Source organism: Rhipicephalus sanguineus, chromosome 11 (genome assembly GCF_013339695.2).
Source record: "Rhipicephalus sanguineus isolate Rsan-2018 chromosome 11, BIME_Rsan_1.4, whole genome shotgun sequence".
Lineage (NCBI taxonomy): Eukaryota > Metazoa > Arthropoda > Arachnida > Ixodida > Ixodidae > Rhipicephalus > Rhipicephalus sanguineus.
This window is the reverse complement of record NC_051186.1, coordinates 87,403,930-87,417,915: the sequence shown is the minus strand read 5'-3', so window position 1 is coordinate 87,417,915 and position 13,986 is coordinate 87,403,930.

Here is a 13,986-nt window from a genome sequence, read left to right as displayed (position 1 = left end):
AGCGTTCAAGCCCTTAAGAGAATATCTCTGTCCTTCGTCCTGGATCACGTCGGCGCCAGCACGACCTCTATCCCCCCTCAATCTCTCCGTCGAGCACCAAGCTCTCCCCTCTCCTCTTTCTTCTTTCTCCTTTAATCCACCCTTTCTCGTTTGAGACCGCCTTACGGGACCAACCCCTTTCGATACTCCACGAATGAGCAAAGAACTTTGTTTCTCTAAGAGACGTGTCTCCGCCTCAACATTCCCACGCTTTGCTGCCTCACTATGCGGCAAGCCAAGTAAAACGCCGTCAATCACATACACGTCAAAGTACACTGAATACACCACACCAACGGCCCGTTTAGAATGCCGTCTCGAGCCTTGTCTGCGACAATATGGCCGCCGCCTGTTGTATGACTGCCAAACCACGTCGGTGCTCATTCAGTGAGGACCGTCGCGACGGCGACACATTGTTTACCTTGTCAGTCTCCGTGGTTCTGCTTCCGCCGCACGGGTGACTCCGCCGCGGAAGGAGCGCAGGTAGAAAAGGCGCAGGTAGAGGCGAGTGGCCTAATGGCCCTTCTGAGCGCCCCTTTTCCGTCGGGCGCCGTCTGCCGATTAGTCGCCGTTGATCCGCACTGGTGAAATCTTCCCCCGAATAACTGACGTCATAGTGGAGGCCTCCGGAAATTTCGACCACCTGGGGTTTCTTTAACACGCACCTAAATCTAGTACGCGGCCCTCCAGCACCTTTGCCGCCATCAAAAATGCAGCTTCCGCGGCCTGGATTCGATCCCGCGGCCTTTGAGTCAACAGTCGAGCTCCACTACCACCGCTCTATACTAGTCCATGACCACTACTCCACCGTGGCGTGTCTCCTTGTTAATCGGACACTTGCAAAAGTCGTAAAAGTTGCTTCCCTTTTAAAGACGATATTCTTTCTTGGGATACTTAAACGGAGAAATTTGGTCTGTCTTTCTGTCTGTCTGTCTTTCTTTTTCTCGGCACGTCCTCGATTCAGCCACTCGGCCAAAGTTGAACCACTTGCCCAAGTCCAGCCGTCTGAGCTAGTACGGCTGTTCATACTTGTGAACGTTGTCGATCAAAAGCAACATACGCATATCGGAGGCTCCACATCACTAGGTAAGTATTAGGTGGTGTGTTCCTTTAATAGAAAATGCATACATACGAATTCTAAAAACCCTAGTCTCTTAAGCTGCGCTGAAATGCGACTGCGCTGAAACTTCCTACCCTCCATGCCCTCTGCACGAGCTCATGTTGTGTTTTGGTTTCAGTTCTGTATTGCACTGTACGAATGCCATGGGGCGCCGCTCTGGCATACCTGTTTTATCCGGCGACGTGTAAATAAGAGTGTGTGGATCTCCTCGTTGAGTGCGGACGTTTCTTCTGCTTCACACTTCGCACCAAACCGCGTGTTCGGGCTGGCTGGCGTCCCCGCCGGTCGCGTTGGTCACCGCCGGTCTTCGCCTGCTGCTGCGCCGGGACTACCAGCCCGCAACACAGCACTCATGTTCCCGACGTATTGCCAGATCGCGTCCATATCTCACGCAGCGCCTCTCTGTCGTCTTCAGACGACATTGCAGCGAAGCACGCAGATACGCGGCCATTTTTTTCAAACCAAGGGACCCTCTGTTACCAGGCTACTTATTTAGAAAAGACTGTGCTTTGGTGGAAAGCCTGGGGAGCGGGTCGCGATATATTCTCCATGTGCAAGGTTGCTTTTTTATGCTCTTCTGTTTTTTTTTTTCCCTACAAGCGGAGCAACGACGAGAGCAACCGATATTTATTGATCGGTTACTTTTAGAATTTCAGAGCGCAGCTCTAAAATTTCGAAGTGATATATCGGTTTACGCCGTCTTTCTTTCTTCGCCGTCTATCGGTTACGCCGTCTACATTTCGGAGCGCCCTATCAGCTACGGCGTCGTCGGCGTAACTGATAGAGCTAACGAGGACGAAAGAGAGCGAACACAGAGCACAGCGAGCCGCTGTGCTAGCACTGCAATGCCACGTGCCTGCTCGCGTTTCTTGTGACAGCACAGCGCATGCCCCTCGCGCACGGGCACGAGAAAGTGGGGTGACCTGCGATGCTTGAAAGATGAGGAGGACGTGCGTTTGTCGAAGGGACACTTTGTGTGTGGAACGCTCTAGGAGACTCTTAGTTCTTGCATCTAGTTTTCTCCGGGCAATAGCTTGCCTGTCGGCAGAGCGAACGAGGACAAAAGAGAGCGAACACGAAGCGCAGCGGAGGGTAACAGACGACGATAGCGAGGAGATGGCAAGCCAGTGGTGAGACGACAGGTTCCGCGGCGGACGCCCGCGGCGCTACTGTAGTGCGCGTAGTCGTGCGGCGCCGATGATGTCATCACTAAATGGGTATGCGGCGAGGGCGTCCCACCGATACCATATAGAAATAAGTGCTGCATGAACGGAGGCCTTCTGTGGCGACTGTTCATGAACGCGCCCACGCCTGCCGTGTCCGTCCCGCGCTCCCCCTCAGCGAGGCTGTCGCGCCTCAACTTATCGGAAGATCAAACATCTGAGTGTGTTTCGCTCGGAATTCGCATTAGGCAGTACCGTAATCGTTCCGTGAATTTTTCAAGAGCCACAGGGACTCAACAGAGCCGCGGACCCGCACCTTTGCGTTTTGTCCGTAAACCGCCAGCGCATCTTACATTTAAAATTGCGGACACATCAAAGAAAAGGCGCGTAGTGGGTTACAGGCGCGTATGGGGTGCTCCCCTACAGTGTGCAGAGCATCGAAAAATTCTGGCAGACACCCGCCTTGTGACAACTGAACAGGACGCAGGAGGCGGCCCTCAGACAACTGCAGACGTACACGTACCCCAACCCCGCACAGTGTAACACTCTACCCGAGCACATACCCGACAAATATATGCAAGGTCTGCCACACTGAGGTCGCCACATTAATCACATGCTCTGGGACTGTGACAAAAATCCGGAAGGTGCTAACTCCGGAACCCTTCCGCCGCGGTGGGCCGCTGCCTTGCGCAGCACCCCAGCCTCGGCGACCAACTTTGGGCTGTCCAGCAGGCCCGCGAGGCGGCGGTGAGGCAACAGCCCTCGACGTCCCCACGTGTGAGACCAAAGCCCAGTCGGCGAAAGCTCTGCCGGACCATCATAAAGTTGTTACCAACCAAAACCACGCCTTGTGAGAACCGACTTCATGAGAAGCAGTGAGCGCGTAGCATCCTATATATGTTATATTTTTCGCTCTGTGCCGAGCGTTTACGAGGTGGATCGACGTCTTTGTTCAATTTAGTAGTTTTCCGCATATCGTGGGCTTGCCAGGCACGTCGACTAGGCTGGCTTGCACGTGGTAGCCCATAGCCCGACGTAACGTGGGCACTGACGTAAGAGAAGAATTCTAAGTTTGATCGCAACGAAGTGCATAGTGCGGTCCAATGATACGCATACAATAGCGTTGGCTGGCGTAGTAGAGCAACACATAGGTGGAGATTGCCGTAGTCAATGTTTATTACTTCTTATAAGCGAGGATAGCCAACACTGCAACTAAACTGGTGTTGCCCCGACTTGACGCTTGTGCAGCGTCTTCCCTAAGAAGTCAGCGTGAAGAGCTGACGTGGCTTTGTGGTAGAATACTCGACTGCCATGCAGAATGTCTGGGTTCGAATGCTGCTTGAACTGTGATTTCTATTGTTTCCTATCATCCGGTTTTTCATTCATTGACAACCATGTCAACACCGCACAGATTTTCTGTGACAGCAGCGGCCGTATAATGTACTTTTATATTCCGTGTTCCGTATTCCGTTTTCCCTGTTACGTCATGCTTGAGGCGCCGCCCACGCCGAAGCCGCGACGGTTTTCGAATTTGGCCAATAAAAGCGCTCGTAGCCGCCCATAGCTCGTTGAGCGAGACAAGTGCGGCAGTTGCCGTTTTTTTACGTAGGAATTCTGGGGAAATCTCTAGTATTTTTTAGGTATTTTCGGGGGGGGGATTTAGGGGCTTTAGTGACTTCTTGGCTGAGGCCCCAAAGGGGCCGTATAACTCTTTTATTTCTTCCGCGAGCGTGTGACAAAAGAACAATTGTACGTAAATGAAATAAATTTGTTTATATGAGCTTCTGATGCTAAGGTTAATGAAGCGTATTGCGAAGTAAACGCAAACAAATGTATTTTGAGAGTCGTAGCCACAGGATGTCGCTTTTGCATCCAATCAAGTCGCTTAAGGCGGCCGTTGCGAGAAAACAGCTGATCGTCTCTGCGAGCCGTGTTTTTCTGTTCTGTCACCTATAATGCTGCGAAAGATGTGATCGCGACTACCGGGGAGTATTTTCGTCGCAGAGGATATCGGAAGCTGCGAAGAGCAAGAAAAACATGGAATTCTAGCCGCAAGTGAGTAACAATGCCGGGCATGCCGTTACCGCGTTATGTTTACTTTGCTTTGGTTCTTACAGGTAGCGAAAAAGAAATCGTTATGAACTGGGGAAGTCTGTACTTCTATCGTCTGATACTAGTAAGCTCCACCTTTTGATTTTCGTGAACGATAGTGCGTGAGCGAGAGCGTAGTTCCAGCGTACATGGACGTGCACATTCAGTTGTTTCTCCTGAGCATTTTACGTACATTTCTGATGAATCGAACTTGTACAGAAGAAACTTGTTGCGTAAACATTTGTGTTAACATGCCACCACGGTGTTTCATTGTGATGATATACGAATAGATTTGATAAGTATGTTGTTGTAGCCTGCAAAGAACTGTATGATATATACTCCATTGGGTTACCCGCGTTGCGGCGAGAACTCTGAATGGAAAAAGAAGGGAAAATTTACGGAGCCACCTGTCAGGCTGTTCCAGCAGCGGCGGGCCTGTTTTTGGTGTGTGTGGCTAGAACGCTACGAGTTTTTCGCCAAGTTCCGAGGTTTTTTTGCCACGTAAAGGAGGCTCAAGTGTGAAGACTTAACGAGGCTACTTTAAAGTGCTTGTACCGAGGTTAGGAAGAAGCGGAGTCAATTCAGGGTCACATTTTCATGAACAAAAATAAGTGAAGCCAACACTTCAAATCTATTGACTTCTTGTGGTTGGGCCCTGGTATAAACGTATAAATAACAAAAACTGTTGGATTTTCTCTCCAGCACAATGACAAATCTTTTGTCATCGCTGCCCATCCGAATCAAACCTATGGAGCATTAGTTTGGTTTCCTGTGTGTTCTTGCATTAAGTGGCGTGTAATACTACGAAAAACTGCGCAAAATAAACAAGGAGAAGTGAGACACACGCACCAACTCGCCCACACTCAGTCCTTTTAAAGCGTGTAATACATTGTGAATTTCCCTAGCTGCAGCATCGGAGCTTGTCGATGGAGTGAGGGGCATGCGTTCGGCTACCTAATGCATCGCAGGCGCCCCTCTAACATCTCCTGGCTGCCATTGGGCCTGGAGTTGCCCAGTCTTCACTGCTGCTGTAGCCACCTCGTCTGCCATGAACATTAAGACTTTATTTCCGTTTTAACTTGTCTTCATTTTTCTGCGTGTCATCTTTTTGGTGTGAGAAGTGTAGTGCATAAGTGTTTTTAAATCGATACTCTACTTTCTTGTGGTAGTGTGAGCAGATCTTCACAAGTTGCTTTGACATGTGATCGTCAGCCTTCTCAAATGATGCACACAACACATGTGGCGTCATTTCATGCGGCAAGCCTTAAGCATAGCCTTTCTCTCCAGTGAAACTGAGACTGCAAGATTTCGATGCAGTGCTCACTCTTCATAAGTTTTTTGACATGTGCTATTCAGCTGTCTGAAATGATATGCAGACCATGCTTGACTGCACATCAAAAGACTGTAGTTGTCACTTGAAGTATAGGAATGTATATGACACAAGTGTTTTTACAAGTTGCACTAAAGGATGAGATATGCTGTTTGCCACTCACAAGGTGCGTTTACACTGAGCAAAATAATTACACAGTCTACTATCTGTGTCCTTTTTGAAACTCCAGTTTTTTTGCGTGGGTCCAGCTATCAATCCTTTTGCAAAGTTATGTCCTCTAAAACCAAACATATACTTTTTTTGGAAACATTAGGCCAGTTACATTGCAACATGCATTTTACATTTATGTAATGTTGATGCTATATCTGTAAGAAAAAACTTTGCTATTGCAATTCAGGAAAGCATCCCGTCAATTGCACAGGTGTGTTTTGCACACTGTATACATTGGTTTGTCTTGCTGCTTCATGTAATACCATTGTTATGCAACTGTCCTTTTTTATATACATTGAGGAACCGCCATCTTTTTCTGGGTACTATACTACTCTAAGATATCAGAAATGCATAGCTGTGCACACAATTGCCCATGTACCTTGTGATTCGTATAGTGTGCACATTTCATGTGTCCCTCTTTTTTTGTCATGCGGTAGGATGGGACGCAGCCATAAACAGACAACATGTGCCGAATTTAAACTAAAATTTGAGGTGCGCAGACATTGCTTACAGTATTGGTCCCTGTCACACGCAACCACAAAGGTGCTCCTTGAGACGCATATAACGCTTTTAGCAACGTAACATGTCCATAGTAGAAGGGCATGCTGATGTCATCTATATCTGCATTGTAGTAGTCATTAATTACCCATGCAGTACGATGTCGCACTATGCTTCCTTCAGCATATGTTTCTTGTAACTTGTGCATGTAAAAAATGCCAGTAATGCTTTAAAAACATGACACTACAGTTTCACAATGTACGTTTATTACAGAAAGTATATGCCGTCTTTGCATTGGTGTGAACATGAATAATTCTTTTTTTACAAGTTCTATCTTGAAGAGTGTGCTTACATATTGTTTCGCATTACTTCTGCATTCACAAAGGAGTGCACTTCTGAATGAGAAAAAGGTACTTGAAATACCAGACTCTGTTTTCAGCATCAGTTGGCCCTTTCAAAAGGAACAGTGTGGCGGATGTGCAACAAAGAGCACAGTGCCCACAGTTGTGCGTAAGCAAAGGCAAGCCGCGTGTTGTTATACAGGAAGTGAGGAGACAAAGAATTGGTGTGCTCTCCCCGTCATAATGCAGATAACGGTCAGAGTGTTCGTGATAAGAGACGATCATCAGTAACAAAACATAACAAACCCTTGCTTTCTAGTGAATTGTCTATAGCACTCAGCTGCCGAGTACAGTGCGTTATACTGAGAGTTGCTAAATGAAAGTTCCTATCTATACCGCCATATAAAATCACCCAGTCACGTGTAGTCAAGTTTTGCGAAAGACCTGGTCATACAGCATATGATGAAACCCAGCAGCTATTTATTATTACCAGGAAACTTCACTCCGAAACGTCTTCTTCTGCTTGTTAGGTAACATCTTAGCAGGTAAGAAGTCGTGCTGCTGAACTTCATTCAGCACATGGGTCAGTTCCTGTAGACAGTGAACACATCTCCATGATGTAACATGTAGGATCAATGCTGTACTTACATTGAGATTCACGTTAAAGAGCCACAGTGGTCAAGATAAATTCAGTCCTCCACTGCAATGTGGCTCACTATTGTATCTTGGTTTTGGTTCGGGAAACCCCATATATTATTGTTACTTCTAAGGCACATGTTTCTCACTGAAATGACACTTGCCTAGCGCTGTTTTCAGTGGTGCAGTTTAGCCAAACAGTGGATTACCATTACGGACAGCTTGCCCAGAATACATGTGGAGCGTGATGATCTTCCTTGTCTAAGCAGTGGTGGGGGTCATCACTGACAACACTGCCATGCTCACTAATGTAATCATCGCGGAAATCATGAACACTTCTGTCACCTTCTGCAATGCAAAGGCAAGTGCAACACTGCACATGCTGCAGCAATGTGATATGCACATTCTTAATGGAGGGTACAGCACTGCTGAACGCAGCGAAAGCAGCTTTTCATTAACTCAATAAAAGCTTCATTACAGACAGCACTGCAGCATGTGCGGTGTAGCACTTACCTTTTTAGCACTGTTTCTGAGAGGTCAGCCTTGGAGAGGTGTCAGGAGCCATGGTCCTTGTTTTGTAGCCTCTGTCACCTGCACAAATACAAGTGGTGTGTTGTAAATACTACTTCAATGTAAGAGATCCACAAGGCTGAGCCCACAAAGCGAGCAATGATAGAATGATCTACATGATCTAATGCTACACTTCACCACTATTACTTACCCGTACTACGGGAAGCATGACTTCTACAAATAGGCTGTCATGACAACGTGAGTCTTTGACGATATTATGGAGCGGATAACCGATAGCTGAAGATGACACACATGCAGCGAGCGACATCCTGTCACTTGTCACAGTTACCAAGTGCCTGTAGCTAATCAAAGAGGGCATTAACAATTATCCGTTAGCTCAAACTGCGAATATCCCAACTTTTTGTTCTGCTCACCTAGAGGCCAGAAGGTGCGGCCGCGGCAATCCGTGCCCCTTCGAAGCGCTCACGCAGCCGCGTTGTCCGCCAGACGTGGGCGTCGTTGTCTGACCCCAGATGCAGTTGTTCACGGCAGGATTCCGATGTCTGCGGCGCAGATCTGACGAAAGCGTGAACTATGAGCCACATTTCGCCACGCGGACATGCGCTCGAAAGGATGGGTAGACCGTATTTACTAGCATGATGATGTGTCATATAGTCCCTTGCGGGATAAATACCGCCTTGTGATGGTCACCCTTCGGTGTAATCATGACGGCAACGCTGCCGTCCACGCATCTGATGACACCGGCAGCCGTAGGAAACATTCAAGGCCCCCTTTCAACCGGCGTCCACAGGAAGTGAACCCACTTCTTACGGATCCCGGCGTGCACGATTACCTCCGCCACAACATCGCACACGGTCTGCTCACCGCAGCTTGCATGATGACATTAGTATCCTCGCTTCCAAACGAGGCTTGAAAGCTGCCACTCGCGAAAACCGAAGGCCGCACAACACCACAGGCTGCACCGACAGCGCTGTCGGTCGCGCCATCGCGCGCCTTCATCGGGCAATTCGTCGCACAACCGCCGCACCTTGCTTTCTTCGGGCGAAAGTGACGGCGAACTCTTTCATCGACTGGCATGTCGAGCGCGTCGTCGGGCACCCACGGTGATGCCGAGCCGCCGAGCGATCGCCGCCAACAACACGAAAAAGCTCGCCGGCACCGCCATGTTTGCTATTCCGTCGAAACGGGGCCACTCGCTGGCTGTTCCGCGCTTCGACGGAACCGATTCCGTATATTTTAGCATAGTGAGCGCGTACTCGTCATTTTGACGTCACCAAACTTTGGGCTTCCGACACGTCACTTGAGTGACAGGTGAAACGACCAATCACGGGGCGCTAATGGCGGCCAAAACGGAATACGGAACACGGAACAGCGGTTCATTATACGGCCTCAGGTCTTTGACGCTCTTGCGCTAAGATTTCCGAAGTGGATTCTCGCTGTTCCTGGGTTCAAATGTACTGTGGATCACCGGCTCACCTTAATCATTTTACTCAGGATTTTCAGTAAAAGTTCTTGTCGCTGTCACGGTGGCTCATACCCGTTTTCCCACTGGCCGCGTTATGCGGTATGTTCTACACGTGACTATTGAAAAGGGTTTCATAACGTAAGCGGCGGGCAGTTCACATTATTTATGTCATGACGTGTGGATCTTGGCCCGTCATACACTCATGTCCTTATATGCCAATTTTGGTACATACCGAGTTAAAGAGTCGACCACAAGAGCGCCAGACGTAGGCGGCCAGATAGATATATAGAACGGTCAAGCTGTTATTGGTTGGCTAAGAAATGCGTCGCACTTAAACGACATACAAAGCAAAAGCGCTCGCATGAGTCGGACAAAAGGTTCATTTAGGGCAAAAATTTTCACTAGCTCACTGCCGCTCATTCCTCTTCCATGAGTGCAGCCAGGTTTTTCGCCTTCATGTGTTACACGAGTGAAATATGCCTTGCAAGCCGGCTAGTTAAGGACACACGCAGGCAGCATACTGCGGGTGCACTTTCATTTCACGTTCGTATGACTGATGGCGATACAGTAGAACAAGTCTTTAGGGTTTTATTATTATTAGTAGTAATTCTGTGAAGACCTCGAAGTCGTCTTTCTCGCGAAGACATCTTCTTCCTCTGAACACGGTCATGTTTCCTTAGGCGCGGGGAACGACGCCGAAGACCGTCTTGCATTTCTTCTGGCACGCATCGTAGGTTAGGAAATTGTTGCCGTTGCCTCCGCAGCCTCCGTAGACGAACTGCTCACAACGCCTCGTCTCGGTGTTGTAGAAGAAGCGAGTCATGTACGCCTTGCAGGGTCCCGTGTCGGCCGGGTACTACACACTTCAGGTGGCGCAACTGCGGATGAATGGTAATACATTAGTAACATATTGCACTTTTAAGGTAAAAAAAGGACCATGCAAATGTAGAAAAAAATGCTCTAAAAGGTCCCTATATACTGTGACGCTATACATATACTTTCTCTCTCTCTCTCTCTTTATATATATATATATATATATATATATATATATTATATAATTATATATATTATATATACATACATACATACACTACATACATACATCATATATATAATATATATATATATATAATATATATATATTATATATATATATATATATATATATATACAGTAATAGAGAGTGAGAGAGGTGAGTGAAGACAGTAGACGCTTACACTCTTAAGACAAGTAGAATGTTCTATTCTACCTCTTCTTTATTTGTGTTCCCGCTATCCGAGCGTCGCTGTTTGTTCCTTACGAGGTATGTATATGCAGACACACACACGCACAACATATATATATATTATATATATATTATATATATTTTATTATATTATATATATATATATATATATATATATATATATATATATATATATCTATATATTCGAGGTCGATGCAAAGAAACATAGGAGCCGGAGGGCGTTTGCACTTTGGCTTTCCTTGCTGCATAGCGTAGGTCTCCACTGAAAGGCGAAGGCAGGCTAGCGATTGAGAAGGCGATAACGTGTAGGTGCGTGCGCGCGCGCTCGCGGATATCGCTATTGCGTTTAACTCTTAAAGGCGAAGCTAAGGTTCGCCAATTTTTTCCCGTCCTATTACCCGGGGTTAAAGCTCGATTCGCCGCTTCCATCGTTAAAATGTTTGCTAATGTGATGATCAGTGGATTTGGGATGCAATTTCGAACAATTCTATATTCCAAGCGAGACCGATATTGAGAGTTAATTCAAGAGTATTGAAGCTTAGCTGCCATCGTTCAATTGCTGTTCACAGACGTTCTTGTGTCAATATTATTTTCGAAACTTCGGTTAAATCATCACATTATTTCATCATAATAAATGCAGAACCACTGCCATGGTGTCTTAATTACTGTGGTGCTGCGCTGCTAAGCCAGACGAGGCCGTTTCAGTTCCCACCACGGCGACCACCTTTTGATACGGGAGAAATGCAGAAACGCATGTATATATACTGAGGTTTGTTGGCCGCTAGGAACCCCCGACGGTGAAATCAATGCGGAGGTCCCCACCTCGGCGTGTCTCAATCAAACGAGACATGCCGCAGTGTTTTACAACGCAAGATTTGATTAAATTAAAGTGAAAACTTTTTATTTCGCTTTTGTTAACAGTGCATGAACTAACACACTTCAAGCAATTAATCATCATCATTATCATTTATTGTAGTCCTCAAAGGCCCTTCCTGGGGTTTAAAGAAGCAATTCTTGAGAATATAAAATTGAATCCTCAACTAGGTATTTTTTACACTTTGGAAAGCCTTTGACTGTGTACAACACGACCTTCTTTTTCGGAAACTATCATTTTACGGTTCTTCATACTTCATACGTGTATAACTACAAATACGCACGGTGCTGTCTCTAATAAACTACTTAACTGACAGGTCACAGTACCCAATCATCAATAACTTTGAATTTGAAACTAACCCTATAAAATATGGAGTACCTCAGGGGTCCATTCTTGGACGAGTACTGTTTTTGCTGATATGTATGTATATTGTTTAAGGGACACTAAAGAGCAAAATGATTTTTCTCGCATTAGTAAAGCAGTCTTCCACGATACCGAAAACACCACGCTTTCTGCGCGAAGACGCTTATTAAGCGAGAAAACACGCAAAAAGAAATACAGGTGGCGACACCACCTTGGAATTCCCGCACCATTTGCCGTGAGGTCACATATCTTTGATGGCGCCTGCTTGGGCCTACGTAGTTTCTAATCGGTTAAATCGAAGTACGTTGTCCTCTGAGAGGGCCAGAGGCTTGACATAACGAGTTTGTGGAAATTTCTTCGAGCCAGTGGCGCCAAAATACGTTAAATGCTCTTGAAGTCTTTTACGTCACGAATTACAAAGTTCGGCGCGATATTAAAAAGGAAACTTTGAACTTGGTTTCCCCCCTCTAATAATAAACCTATGTGGTGAAAGAAACTACACAAAGTTTTCTCCGAGCACACTTTATCAATCTAAACCAATTCATTGTTTCTCTTTAGTGTCCCCTTTAATATAGAAGGCGTAAAGTGTAGTACTTATGCGGATGACACGAACTTCTTTTTTGTTTTCGGGAATAATTTGGATGACATTTTTATGGATGCGAGTACATGGTTACAAAAAGAGCTTTTGGTTGGACGCTAACAAACTGCAACTTAACACAAAGAAAACAAAATACGTCTACTTCAAAGCTAAGGGAACGTCATATCAACAAACCCCACCGTTGACATTCAGGGAACACTACTACAACAGATATCAACCATCAGATTCCCAGTGTAATATTTCACGAGAACCTTTCGTGGACACCGCATGTGGACTCACTAAGGACTAATGTCTCTAATGCAATCGGGTTAGTAAATAAATTCAGGCACTTTCTACCACCTGGCGCTAAGCGACAGGTTTACTATGCGCTTCTATAGTCACGTCTCACATACCCCTCTCTGGTGTGGTCTACAACCACCGAGACCAACTTAAGCTCACATTTAACGTCGCAAAAGCGGGCAATACGAGTAGTTGGGAACATTCCATACGCTTTGAGTGCAACTCCTTAATTCAGCTACTATATTATATTGCCGATAAAGCACCTAAACTAAAATTGCCACTGGTGTTAATGCGCCAATATTCAAGTAACAGAACGCTTTTGAAAAATATCACACCAAGCAAACCCCCTATGAACTACGTGAAAAAATAGTCAAATCCCGACCACGAACGAACTACGGCTTACAAAAATTCGCAACATTAATACCCGACACCTTGAACGAATACCCATGGATAATAACCCTACTTCAAAATAGAATCTGCCCAAAACAATTTAAAAAGCAAGTAAAAGAAATAATATTTCTTGAGTTAACCCATGCATTGCTGTGTTGTTAAATACTCTATAATGTATATCGTACAATCCTTTTAAACAGACACTGCCACATGTGTACATCTGTTTGTGCGTTTCATTTTTCTGTTCTTTTTTTCCTCTCAAACCGAAAATAGTAGATTTCTTTACTGTTCTTGTATTGGGCCATACATGTCTTTTTGCACTCATGTAAATTGTGAGTGACAGATATCGCACTGCTGCAGCTGCTGTCTCGGGGACGTAGCCTAGTCAGGCATCTTTCGGGCCTTTTTCTGCGCCTCCTAAGAAAATTGTAAATTGTCTTGAATAAAGTCTGAATGAATAAAATGAATGAATGTTTGGTATATTGCATAAAGGGGAGGGGGGTACACATTCAGAATTCACGAAGATCGGTTAACGTGAGTGGAAATAAACGTGCGTGAGCAATCATTCATTGAATAAAAGTACGTCATGAAGAAAGAAATAGCATACACAAGGTCAGTCAGGGATCGCTGACACGAAACTACAAAACTAAGGTATGTGGCACAGAATCGACACTGTGTAACAGAACATCAACGTCCGCTACATATGCTCTATACAATGCCTTCATACCCCTAGGAGTCTGCACTAGACACATATAGCATGAAGGCATTGTATAGTTAAGTAATTGAAAGCAAAACGCACGCCACAATACCTTATC